Here is a 13,593-nt window from a genome sequence, read left to right as displayed (position 1 = left end):
TCCAGCTGTCGGCACCAGAACAGCAGCGTTCGGCACCTTTTCAGCATGAGCACGGTACTGGGAACCCATGTTCACCGCCGTCAGATTGGAGAAGAACTGCGGGGAAAAATGACCATTGCAAACTCTGGCTCTAGGCCACTGCTGCCTAATTTCTGGGTCAGCGGGAAACCGATGCAGCCCTGAGACGTTCTTGCAACCGGGAAATCTACACTGCCGACCCATGGTGGCCACTGGCTCACAAATACTACGACAAGCTAAAGCTAACCTACACCCTAACGAACGAACTAACTAATGAGTAGTTAGTTAGTAGTTAGTACTAGAATACAAAATTTCTAATTTATTGATGGATTTAATTTCATTCTTCCAATTGTCAATGTAAGTCATGTTGTTGTTTTTGTCTATGCACCCTTTTCCTTGTTTGAAGAACTCTGTTCTTTTGTTTCCAATTTTGACACAGCACTGGTAGTCAGAATATTTGGATTTGATTAGATCATATATTTTACCCCCAATTCCATTTTGTATAAGTTGTAAAAATAACCCATTGTGCCAAATTGTGTCAAAAACCTTTTTTAGATCTACAAAACATGCAAACATCTTTCCTTTGTGTTTTTTTGTGAACATGCTGTTGGATGAGTGTATGGAGAGTGTAGATGTGGTCAGATGTTTGATGATTGGGTAAAAAATCAATTTGGCTTCTAGACAGAATACGGTGATCAGTGATTAATCTGGAGTTAAGGATGCTACAGAAGAGTTTACTCAGGTTGCCCCTGTAATTGCTAGGGTTGTACTTATCTCCACTTTTAAATATGGGAGAAATGAGACCTTTATTCCAAACACTGGGGTCATTTCCAGCGGCCAGCACCAGGTTGAAGTGTTTTTGCACAGCAGGTTGGAGTTTTAAATGACTGCGTTTCAGCATCTTCGAGTTAATGCTGTCTATACCGTAAGCTTTTCCATTTTTAAGGTTTTGAGTTTGTGCTGTATTTCTTTACTGGTCATGGGGTAGTCAAGGGCACACTGGATGTCATTTCTAGTTCTTTCAGTTTGTCTGTTGTTAACATTTTTTTAAACTCTGGATTTTTATAGAGGTCATCAAAGTAATTTTTCCAGATTCTGTTATTTTGAATTGGGTTGGTCTCTGTACATGGGTTTCTGCTGATGTATTTCCATAATTTCTAAAAGGTGTTTTCATTTATAGCTTTTTCAATTATGTTGAGTTCTCCCTCCATATAATGCATTTTTTTCACATGAACGAGTCTTTTGCCAAGTATTTTAAATGAGATTCTTTTGCCAACTGAATAAATAATGTGTTTAAGTGATGTGTGGCCAGATGTATGTATTCCCTTGCAGGCTTGTGAATTTGAGCAGAGTCTAGTGCAGCGGTATAAGCAGCAGTGCTCTCTTCTGTCCATTTGGATCTCCTGTAGAGGAAACAGCCTTGGCTCAGGGTTTGGATTCACAGTGGTTGACAATGACTTCTTCAGAAATAGGGTTATTTGGCTACGGTCTGAAAGGGGCTGTTGCGGTGATACAGTGAATGCATTTATATATTGTGGTTCAATGTCAGTAATGGCATAATCTACAACACTACTACCTAACACAGAGCATTGTGTGAGTCTGCCCAGAGAGTCTCCTCTGATTCTGCCATTAACAATGTACAGACCCAAGCCTTTAACGTACACTCACGGTGTTCCGGACACTTCGCACAGTAAAAGGCCCATAAAATATCAATGCCTGTTTGGCTTATAGGTCTCTATTCCTGAAAGGTAAGAAGTAGTCATTTCTAACATCATAAAAACACTGATTTTAGTTGAATAACAATCAGATATTGTATATTTCTTATTTCTAAGCATTTCTACATTACTTTTTTGTTGATAAATGCTTATATAAAGTGGCGTAGCGTCGTAGTCATGGCCATGTGTTCAAAATGGCGGTGCACCACTCCAAAAAGCTGCTAATTAACTTTATTAACGTCGATAAATTAATTGATGTCTGATTTTAAATTCATATTGTAACATTATATAGCTAGAAATACAGCTAATTTAAAAACGTGGAGAATTAATAAGCACAACTCTCATGAATTTGAATAATTACAAATTCATTTGAAAACATTTTAACTCTAACTCTCCTCCCCCTTTCCCCACTTAGCAAATAAACAAGAATAAGAACAAACATCATGTAACAGGTAACCATAATTATTTTTTCTTTTAATAATACTATATACATTACTATACATTACTATAAATATTTTTACTATAAAATATATAATAATTATTTAATCTGTGTGTGTTAGAATACTGTATACGTGTGTGTGTGTGTGTGTGTGTGTGTGTGAGAGAGAGAGAGACACATTAACAACAGTTACATTCACACAACATTTGTGACACAGCCACTCTCCATCCAGTGAAGTGTTGCTTTTTCTTCTACAACTTTCTTCCCTGGCCTTCTTTTCTCCTCTCTTTCTCTCCAGTTCTGCCTTCCTTTTCTTCTTCTGTCCCTTCTTTTCCCTCTCCTGGGCCTCCAGCCTATCAAGATGTGCAGCATACTGGTCGCTGGTTATTACCCTGGCCTGTAGGGGCACCGTACTCCACCAGGTTTCTGGCCAAATGTGGGCGTGGTATAAGTATCTTGGCCAGGGATTGTGGAATGAGGCCAACTTCAACGAGGTGCTTGCTGAAGACGGCCCTCAGGGGGTTGAAAATGCTGATGTCCAGTGGCTGGAGCATGTGAGTGGTGTGTGGGGGGAGCAGCACAATTTCATTTGAATTTTCCCTGCACATGTCTATGACATGGCGGCCACAGTACGTTTCATGCTGATCCATGATTAATACTAAGGGGCGTTCTTGGGGGCATGTTTAATGAAATGATTTAGCCACTTTGTGAAGAGCTCGGTTGTCATATGGCCCTTCTCACTATAACCATACAAACTAATTTTCAGTCCATCCAGGGCATGGGAGACGCTCGGAAGGCAGCGTGGGTAAATGATAGAGGGAGGGACGTGTGCACCAGCTGCACTCACAGCCATGTGCACTGTGATGTGCTCCCTGGTGGTGGTCTGCTGGTGGTAGACGTGCCGTTTCCCCTTCTGGCACACCAGCTTTTCCCTCGACTTTGGCTTATCACTAAAGCCAGTCTCGTCACAGTTCCAGATGAGGTGAGGTTTGTCATGGAGACTTTATTTAGCCAGGATGTTCCCGAAAAGGCAAAAAAACTTTTCTATTGCCTCAGGTGTAGCGGCAAGGACCCTGGCCCGATCAAGGGAGTCCGGTGTCCGGGTGGTCGGCTTTAAAGTGGGACCACCAGTTGTCGCTCAGGCCCTTCTCGATGTTGGTGAGAGTCTTCCGGCCGCTGTCTTTTATTATCTCCAGGGCGAGGCTTTTAATAATTGCCCTGGTCAGAGGAAACCCATGATCGGCCATCCAAATAATGTAGTTAACCAGGGATTCTTCCTGCTCTAAGTTGACAGCCCTGTTTGGATGGGGACCACACTGAAACCTCCCCAGTTTGTGTTCAGCAAGTGTTGAGCGGGGAATGTTGTATTTTTCGGCCACTTTCCTCACACTTAACTTCTGACACTGCTGCCATATTCTTGTTATGTTCATTTTATTTTAACATGTTCATGATTATATGAATGTTCATTTTAATTTGTTAATAAAATTATTTCCTTTAACTTTAGACTCCCTTTATTCATATAAATGTAACATTTTAACAAGTTTTATAACAAGCTTGAGCCATGGACAATAATGTTGACTTTCATGGCAAATATTGACAAAATATGTATTATTAACATATGAAGGTAACGTTATGACTTTGTTAATACAAATGTGTGATGTCCCTAACCAGAAACACAGATGTGTTGACCTTTAAAACAGCTATTTTGAGAGTGAGGTGTTGTTTCAGTGTTGGTGCACTAATCGGACAAAGTGTGGGTGTATCACTTCACAAAGTAAAAATATTTGCAAGAAGTAACTCCTAAGTACTTTAGAAATGTTTCTGTCATTTTGCTGGCGGGTTATCATGTTTTCGAACCGGCCGTCTGCTCCTCCCCACCATGAAGCGTCCGGCCGTAAAAACCCTCCCACCGCCATTTTGTGAACGTTCATAGGAGCACGTTGGAAACTCACGTGGATTTCTCCGAAATGACTGGCTCTTGAAGAAAGGGGGTGATCGGAGTTGAAAGAGGAAGGGTCAAGGGTGACAGGATACATATAGTGCCCATGACCCGGAAGTATTTCTCTATAGAATTTGCGACAAAAGGTCAAGTGTCCGGATTACCGTGATGTCTGGAATACCGTGAGTGTACGTTACAAATTTGTAGTACCTGTTTGCCAGTTGTTGTTTTTTTCTTTCTCCAGTTTTTACCAGAAGTCTTTATCCAGATGTTCCAGCTGCTCTTCACTCTAGTGATGATGTCACACACTCTAGCTCACGCAATACACACACATTCTTCAGATACACATGCTGGAGGAGTAGCAGAGACAAAATGTCCCCATAAGAATGAATGGGAAAACTCCTCCCAAACCCCTGCCATTTTAGAAAAAACTGTAATCAGGGTATATACAGGAATCCTGAAGCTAATTTTAATACCTTTTTAAGACTTTTTTAAGACCATCCCAATATTTCTGGTGATGATTATGTTTGAATTATGTTTTTTGTGGTAATGTAAGAGCAGTTAAATCAGACCGGTCAATTTTGACAGTTTTCAAACTTATATGTGCAATAACTGTGTTGAATGAAAAAAATTATTATTGCTGTTACATGACTTTTCTTAAAAGTGTATGTATTTTAATTTAGAATAGTTTTTTTTAGATAAATTACACACAAAAAAACCAAAGAAAATATATGTTTTACTTATTTCGACCATAAACAGTCATATTGACCACACATCATTTCACAGGATTTTGCTGCTTTCATGGTCTCGCTTGTCTCTAACTTTGCGAATTTACATGTGAGTTAATTATTATATAGTTGGATTATATAGCCTGGTTGGCACCATGGGCAAACACAAACGGGAGTTCCCACTGGCCAGTGTCTTCTGAAACATCCTCGACCTGGCTGGGATCAATGCCCGCATCTTATTCAAGGAGCAGCAGCAGCAGGAGAGCCTGGAGGAAAGTCCTGCAGCAGCTGGCAGAGCTGAGGACAGAATACATGGAGGGGAAAGGAGCTGCAGCAGGCGGCACAAGACTAATCTTCTGTCAGGACTCCTGTTTGTGTTTGTCTTTGTATCTGGTTTTTGGTTTCTTGTATTTGATTTACGTCATTGTATCATGTCTTGTGTTGTGTTTTGTTTTTCCTTGTCTTGTGTCTCATGTTCTGATTTTTCCATGCCCTCTTGTGTCCTTTAAGTTCTCCTGTGTTCTCCCCTCTGGCTCCCTCTGTCTGTTGTCTTGTTCCCTCCTGGTCTGTTCCTCTGTGCTCCTCCCCCTCATTATCACACCTGGCTTCCTTCCTCCTCTCTCCTCACCTGTGCCTCGTCATGTCATTAGTGTCTGTGTATTTAGTCTCTGTGTTCCCCTCATTCCTGGTCCGGTCGTTGTTTGCTGTTTTCTGTCGTTGCCTGTCCCTGCTCCTGTCCCGTCCTGTTTGGTATGTCTTGGTTTTGAGTTTTCCATGTTTGAGTTGAACTTTGAACTTTGATTTGTACTTTGGCTAGCTGTTTTCTTTAGCTACTTTGTCTCGTTCTTGGTTGTTACTTTGCCTTTTGCCCTGTTTTGTCTGCTTTTGTTTTTGTAATCAGCTTTTTAATGAAGCTCGCCTTTTGTTCTCCTGATCTTGCCTCCGGTAACTGCATTTGGGTCCACCTTCCCCTTCCATAGTTTTCCCTTTTTAACCCAACCCTGACATCTTCAGAAAAAGACTCTGATAACCAAAACTGACTTGAGGACCAGGTTAACCTTTTCTCTTAGTGTTTTTCAGACAGTCTTTTTGGACCCGCCATCATCTCCGTATTTCTTGGCTGCTTGACAGTTGTTTGACACCTCTGCAGCATTGACCACTATTACCGTTAAAATTGGCATCATAGCTCAGCCTCAGATGTCTGTTGACTTCTCTGCTGTGATTGACAGATAACCCCAGCCACAGTGTCAGTGACGTCTCTACTAGGGTGGTCATGATACCAGAATTTCAGTAGTCGATACCAATACCTGTGAATTTCCACTATTCGAGATACTAATTCAATACCACGATTTTAAAAAAAAAAAAAATACACAACCCATGTGCTTTCAAATTCACAAATATATTGAAAACTGCTTCAAATTGTCAAGTATTTAACACCACTGTGCTTCAGCATCTTTTTGCACAGAATTTAAATTGCAGTACCAACTGCACAAAGGCAACTGTACATTCAAAAAAGAACAGTAGTGGCCTATAGCCATCCAGTATAAAAACAAACAATACTGTGCTTACAATTATTTTCTGTGCCTTCCACAAGCTTCAGTGATTTTTGGCTGTATTGCTGTGTGACTTTCCTCCTGCTTCTCCTGGTTTTTGCGAAACCATACATCGTCTTTTACCCAGACATGTCCTCCTTTTGGGGGGCTGTCCGGGCGGAGTTTATCAAATCCTTCTTTCAAATGTCTGGGGTTTTGAGTTTGTGTAGCGTGTATTTTATCTTCGCATCACAGACCATTGTATTTACCATTCATGTTCATTTGTAAAGACTCGCCGAACCCTGGAACGTGTTCATTCATTATAAAACAGTGCAGCGCATCAGTGCTCTCTGCTGCTCTGCCCCTCCGCTCAGTTCTAAGCAAAGTCACTGACATGACGCACGCATGCACTGTCTGTCGGTGAGTGAAAGGAAGAAATGCCGAAACGCAAATGCACTTTTACAGACGAAATGCGGGAAAAAGTACCCGTGTTGTCGCCAGGGTCATGAAAAATGGGAAGCAGAGTGTACTGTCCAAAGCTGGGACGTATGTGTCCGTGGCAAACAAAGGCTCTAACGACCTATATTGTATTTTGATAAAAATCTGAATATTTATACACAACTATTACAGATCATATTTGTATGTGACTGATAATTGTGTTGAGAAGTGCTTTAGATAAATGAACATATTGTTTATAAATGCAACTTTACCTACGTATTTTTCAGTACCTCCAAGAGGCCTGGTTAAGTGTCTTTTTGGGAACCCAGAATATGCTTTTAGGTGAGTTAAAAGCACGTAAAAAAAACACCCGACCTGAAAAACCCTCATCGCCAAAAACCCCAAAAACTTAACACAAAAGACTGTCAGACAGTATCTCATGTCACCTTACGTATAATGATGCAGACCGTATCGTTAAATTACTTTAAACATCTACATGAGGGAGCGACTGAGTGGGACAGTAGAAGCCTGCGCAGCTGTGCCCCAGCTGACTCTCATACCCAAATGACGGAACGTAGGCACATTCAGGTTAAAGTATAACGTGGCACAACAGTGACAGTAAATGGAAACTCACTCCCCTTGAGGTCGGGGTGCCTGTCTTTGAGGTGTTTGGCCAGGTTTGACGTGCTTCCTCCTCCTTTTGTTTGAACACTTCTGAGGCACTGTTTGCATGTTGGCTTGTTTGAGTCAACCCATATTTCCACTTGCTGAGGCCTTTTTTTTTTTTTTTTTTTTCCCTAAGACAGGTTTTCTTCTTCAGCGCCGCAGCGACCGCTCCATGCTGCCCACACGCATATACTGCCCCTGTCAGTTCCACCAAGAATCGACACGGTTCGCTGAGTTAAAAGTTGTATATTCGAAAAAGCAAGTATCAAATCATTTTTTTTCGTGTCGGCATGAAATTGGTATTGTTGCAGCAGTACAGTTTTGTTTTTTTGTTTTTTTTTTTTTGTATGGTGGACGAACAGGCAAAAAAAAAAAAAAAAGCGCAATTTGTAGCAATGTCCGGTTTCCCAAATGTAATCAGTGCCATTGACTGCACTCATGCTGCCATAAGAGCACCGAGTGAGAATGAAGTTGCTTTCATTAATCATGAGCATTTTCATTCCCTTAATGTCAATCTCGTATGTGATGCAGACATGTTGCTTACAAATGCAGTGGCTCGGTGGCCTGGATCAACCCATGATTTATTCACACTGAGACACAGCAGTGTTGGGTGCAGACTGGAGGCCAGCGCTGTACATGATGGGTGGCTCCTAGATACGGATAATTAATGTGGAAATCCTAAGAGTTGCCGATTTTTTTTTTTTACTAGTGTTCAACCCGTTCACCGACCTTGCAGGCGACGGAGACTCCCTCAAGTGGTGGCTGCTCATCTCTTTTCCCAACCCACAGAGCGCAGAGGAGAAGATCTATAATCTGCACCACAGCCATCGGGCTCCTGAAGGGTAAGTGGTGGTGTCTCGACAGCACAGGAGGAACGCTATCCTTCAAGCCCGAGAAGGTCTACGCTATAGTGAGAGCGTGTGCTGTGCCACGTAACGTCGCCCGTAAACTCGGATCCCTATCCCCAGACATTTGAGCCAAACGCTGCTGCCGTGCACCAGTGTTTGAAAGTGATGCGTCGCTTGTGAAAATACAGGTATGAAAACAAATTCAAAACAACGAAACCATCATTTATTAAAATCCTTCACTGTGGTGTTTACATCTGAAGGGACATTTTTGATCTCCCGCAGTTCTCGGCATCTGCAGGACTGCATCTGTGAGGACACGGCTGCTGGAGGGCTGGATGCACGGGGTGCAGTGGAGAAGCTGGGTGCACATGGCTCAGCTGCAGCACTGACCTCACTTGGACCCGAAGCAACTACAAGAAACGTTTTAAATAAAGTCACTTGTTTTGTGAACAGAGTCTCAGTTGTTTCTGTACGTAAATGTGTGAACACAACTTGAATGTATTTGGTTTACCCTCTCTGAGCCACGCGTGGCCTTCGTTTACGCAGCGCACTCGGTGCCGCTCCTTTTGTGGATGAATGCAGGCTTGAAGGAGTAATCACACCCGCCGAGGAGTCTGTGATAAGGGGAAATAGGAGAGTCGTGTGTAGGGTAAACTGTGTGTGCGGCGACCAGGTGGAGGTGGAAGGGCAGTCCAAGTCGGGGCGCATCCTTGTAGTGCGCTCTGGCCGTGGAGAGAACATGTAGACATATGGAACAGACTCCACTAACGCCTCTCTGATCAAGATACAAATTGTTTATATAAACTTCTTTCTGTCGACGCTGTGAATTGTTGATATTTGGATATCACATTGAGTGAGGACGAGCTGCCCATCCCCAGTCTAATTCAAATATGACATACACTATATTACCAAAAGTATTCGCTCACCTGCCTTTACTCATTCTATGAACTGAAGTGCCATCCCATTCCTAACTCATAGAATTCAATATGATGTCGGTCCACCTTTTGCAGCTATTACAGCTTCAACTCTTCTGGGAAGACTGTCCACAAGGTTGAGGAGAGTGTTTATAGGAATTTTTGACCATTCTTCCAAAAGCGCATTGGTGAGGTCACACACTGATGTTGGTCGAGAAGGCCTGGCTCTCAGTCTCCGCTCTAATTCATCCCAAAGGTGTTCTATCGGGTTCAGGTCAGGACTCTGTGCAGGCCAGTCAAGTTCATCCACACCAGACTCTGTCATCCACGTCTTTATGGACCTTGCTTTGTGCACTGGTGCACAGTCATGTTGGAAGAGGAAGGGGCCCGCTCCAAACTGTTCCCACAAGGTTGGGAGTATGGAATTGTCCAAAATGTTTTGGTATCCTGAAGCATTCAATGTTCCTTTCACTGGAACTAAGGGGCCAAGCCCAGCTCCTGAAAAACAACCCCATACCATAATTCCTCCTCCACCAAATTTCACAGTTGGCACAATGCAATCTGAAATGTACCGTTCTCCTGGCAACCTCCAAACCCAGACTCGTCCATCAGATTGCCAGATGGAAAAGCGTGATTCATCACTCCAGAGAACGCGTCTCCACTGCTCTAGAGGCCAGTGACGGCGTGCTTTACACCATTGCATCCGACGCCTTGCATTGCACTTGGTGATGTGTGGCTTGGCTGCAGCTGCTCGGCCATGGAAACCCATTCCATGAAGCTCTCTGCGTACTGTACTTGGGCTAATCTGAAGGTCACATGAAGTTTGTAGCTCTCTAGCAATTGACTGTGCAGAAAGTCGGCGACCTCTTTGCACTATGCGCTTCAGCATCCGCTGACCCCTCTCCGTCACTTTACGTGGCCTACCACTTCGTGGCTGAGTTGCTGTTGTTCCCAAACGCTTCCATTTTGTTATAATAGAGCTGACAGTTGACTGTGGAATATTTAGGAGCGAGGAAATTTCACGACTGGATTTGTTGCACAAGTGGCATCCTATGACAGTTCCACGCTGGAATTCACTGAGCTCCTGAGACAACCCATTCTTTCACAAATGTCTTGTTTCACAGTCTGCATGCCTGAGTGCTTGAATTTATACACCTGGGGCCAGGCCAAGTGATTAGAACACCTGATTCTGATCATTTGAATGGGTGAGCGAATACTTTTGGTAATATAGTGTATTTGTATATAACAATACAAATCCCAGAGATACACTTGCAAATAGATATATATGTAGTACTATGTCTATGGGTCTGCCTAACAGCAAGTTTCAGTTCAGAGCATTGTCCTATATATATATATATATATATATATATATATATATATATATATATATATATATAATATACAGTGGAACCTCGACTTATTAAGTGAATTCGTTCCAGAGGATACGGTGTACGTTTCAGGACATCCTCAGGATCAGGCTTCAGCGTCAGACCTCAGATGAAAAGGTATAAGGTCTCAGGAAAAGCTCTGTCACACTGGTACCAAACAGCCACATGAAAGATAGTCATCGGACCAAAAGGCCTGAGAAAAAAAACTTGTCAAACTGAAATGCCTCAGGATAAAAATTGTCACAGTGAACACATCAGTAACTAAGTTGTTACACTGAATGGTGTCAGGAAAAAAATTGAACGGCATCAGGGATAAATTGTCAGACTGATCATGGAAAAAAAATGTCACACTGAACAGCATCAGCACAAAAGTTCTCACACTGACCGGAATCAGGACAAACGTTGTCACACTGAACGGACTCGCACTGAACAGCATCAGCACAAAAGTCGTCACACTGAAACGGCATCAGCACAAAAGTGGTCACACTGAACGGTATCGGGAAAAATCAGTTTCATACAGAGGTCACGTAGTACGGTGGCCGGCAAGGGCAAACGCGTAGCAACGGCCAAACGGTGTAAATAGGCCTACATAAACGATGCAGAGCCAACGACACGCAAAACAAACAAAGGAACGATTTTTTTATTTTTTTTTTATTTTGCATGAGCAAAATGCTTCTTTTTAACACTAGAAGGACCTGAACTCCAACACTACCAGAACGGCCATAAGCGATCATTGTGACCGCTGGATATTCAACTTCATAATCTCATGTAAATACCCAGCTGAGTGACGAATGCATTCATTGTGTCATCATATTTTTTTAAATAAACCAATATGTGCATTTTAACATGCTTAATTATACATTTAGCAATATTCATATCATGCAAATAGTAAACCGTAATCATTGCATATATTTACACAGGATTTTAATAGAGAAAACTCAGAACAAGAAATTTAACAATTAAAAATAACTCATATAACTAATAACTAATTTGATTATGAAACATTTTATTTCAACACTTAAAATAATAATAATAGTAATAATAATGCCGATGATATTGATAATCATGCCGCCTGCTGCAGCTCCTTTCCCCTCCATGTATTCTGTCCTCAGCTCTGCCAGCTGCTGCAGGACTTTCCTCCAGGCTCTCCTGCTGCTGCTGCTCCTTGAATAAGATGCGGACATTGATCCCAGCCAGGTCGAGGCTGTTTCAGAAGACGCCACTGACCATCGCACTCGCATCTGGTCCGGGACGTCCTTGCAGTATTGGTGTTTTTATAGTACATTGTACGCCAATGTAATAACGCCTGCAAACGTAATAAAACCACAAACGTAATAAAAATCTGCAGCATTTAATGTAATAAACCTACACATGTAATACATTTTCCACAAACGTAACAGCCGCTGCCTACTACAAACGTAATACACCATTTCCCACAAATGTAATAATACAATGAATAATGGTTGGGTTTTGTTTGTTTGTTTGTTTGTTTGTGTGACTGTCTATACACCTACTAATACTACTAATACTTCTGACCGTGGGTGCAAAATCCAGTTGTCAACTTTCTGCTCCGCTGTCACAAAGGATTATGTTTGACCCATTTCGACCATAAGCGGTCATATTGACCACACATCATTTCGCAGGGGTTCATTGTTAAATATTTTGTGGTTCCCGGCGAAATTACTTGTGAGTTAATTATTATCTAGTTGTATTAGCCTATATCGCCTGGTTGGCACCGTGGACAAACAAAATCGAGAGTTCCCCCACCATGAAACAGCGAGTGGAGCTGTTGAACACTGAAGTGCTGAAGTGATGCGACTCTGACTGTGTAGCAGGGAAAGCCGAGGAAGAATGTCTGCATGTGTGGGCACCGTCAGTGTAGCGAGGGCTACAACAACAACACCAAGTACAGCGTGGACCTGGACCAGATGGCGAGGGCGTATTCCGTCAAAGGTGGTGTGGAAGATGGCCAGTGTCTTCTATAACATCCTCGACCTGGCTGGGATCAATGCCCGCATCTTATTCAAGGAGCAGCAGCAGCAGGAGAGCCTGGAGGAAAGTCCTGCAGCAGCTGGCAGAGCTGAGGACAGAATACATGGAGGGGAAAGGAGCTGCAGCAGGCGGCACAAGGTGGGCAGCAGCGGAAACAACTGCAAACGGAACCAAACGTTGGACACTTCAAATGCCACAAGCCGTGTGTGGTAACTGTGCGAGGAGAGCAGAGGTAATCTGTAAACTGTGACCGGTAGACCAGTGATCACAACAGCTCTTTTTTGTTTTAGGTCAGCTCCTTTCAAGCTATTACTATATGTGATTATATGAATATTGATAAATGTATAATTTATTTTGTGAAAATGTACATTTTGGTGTTATTTGTTTTGTTTTTTTTAAATCATGACACAATGTGTGCATTCATCACTCAATTTGGTATTTACATGAGAGAATATAGAGTTTATTATCTAGCGGTCCAAATGACCGCTTACGGCCGTTCTAGTAGTGTTTGAATTCCGGCCCTTCTGAAGTCCAGCTGACACTTTGGTCCAATCAGAAACATATAATTTGACTGGATCTAACTCTAGGGTCGTGGAAAGCGTGCTGTTAAGCCTTAACTATAGATCATTAAGATTAATTGGATCAGATCTGACTGGAACAAACCTGCCACAGTGGCTGGTGCTGATTTCCATCCTTCACACAGCACACAAGTAGCAATACTGTGCTAGGTACTGTTTTCGTGGTTCTTGGTGCTTTAGAAATATTATTGTTGTGGCATTCATGCCAATAAAGCGAACCCTTTAGATTCTTGCCTATAGACTGATAGGTGTTGGGTTTACAAGGGAGCAATGCATCCAGATTTCTTCAGATTTGTATTGCCAATGGAAATTTAAATTTAAATGTCCGGCGATGTTTTCCTCACTGAAATAATTTTTTTTCAAGCTAGTTAACTCCCTCTGTCAACCACAATCTGTCT

The 13,593-nt window shown here is 42.3% G+C and overlaps 1 long non-coding RNA gene across 2 annotated transcripts; it reads left to right on the top strand.

Annotated features, from left to right (window-relative positions):
* The first annotated feature begins 5,529 nt into the window (after positions 1–5,529).
* On the top strand, positions 5,530–8,778 carry LOC119021258. 2 transcript variants are annotated; one of them, XR_005075508.1, is made up of 4 exons: positions 5,532–5,589; positions 7,097–7,151; positions 8,185–8,511; positions 8,606–8,778. It is a non-coding gene; the product is annotated as an uncharacterized LOC119021258 (long non-coding RNA). The 2 variants fall into 2 exon arrangements; XR_005075509.1 differs by lacking the exon at positions 7,097–7,151 and having other exon boundaries at positions 5,530–5,589.
* The last annotated feature ends 4,815 nt before the right edge of the window (positions 8,779–13,593 follow it).

This window comes from Acanthopagrus latus, chromosome 6, assembly GCF_904848185.1.
Source record: "Acanthopagrus latus isolate v.2019 chromosome 6, fAcaLat1.1, whole genome shotgun sequence".
Classification (NCBI taxonomy): Eukaryota; Metazoa; Chordata; class Actinopteri; order Spariformes; family Sparidae; genus Acanthopagrus; species Acanthopagrus latus.
Note: the sequence above shows the minus strand (reverse complement) of the source record. Positions and strands in the feature narration are given on the sequence as shown.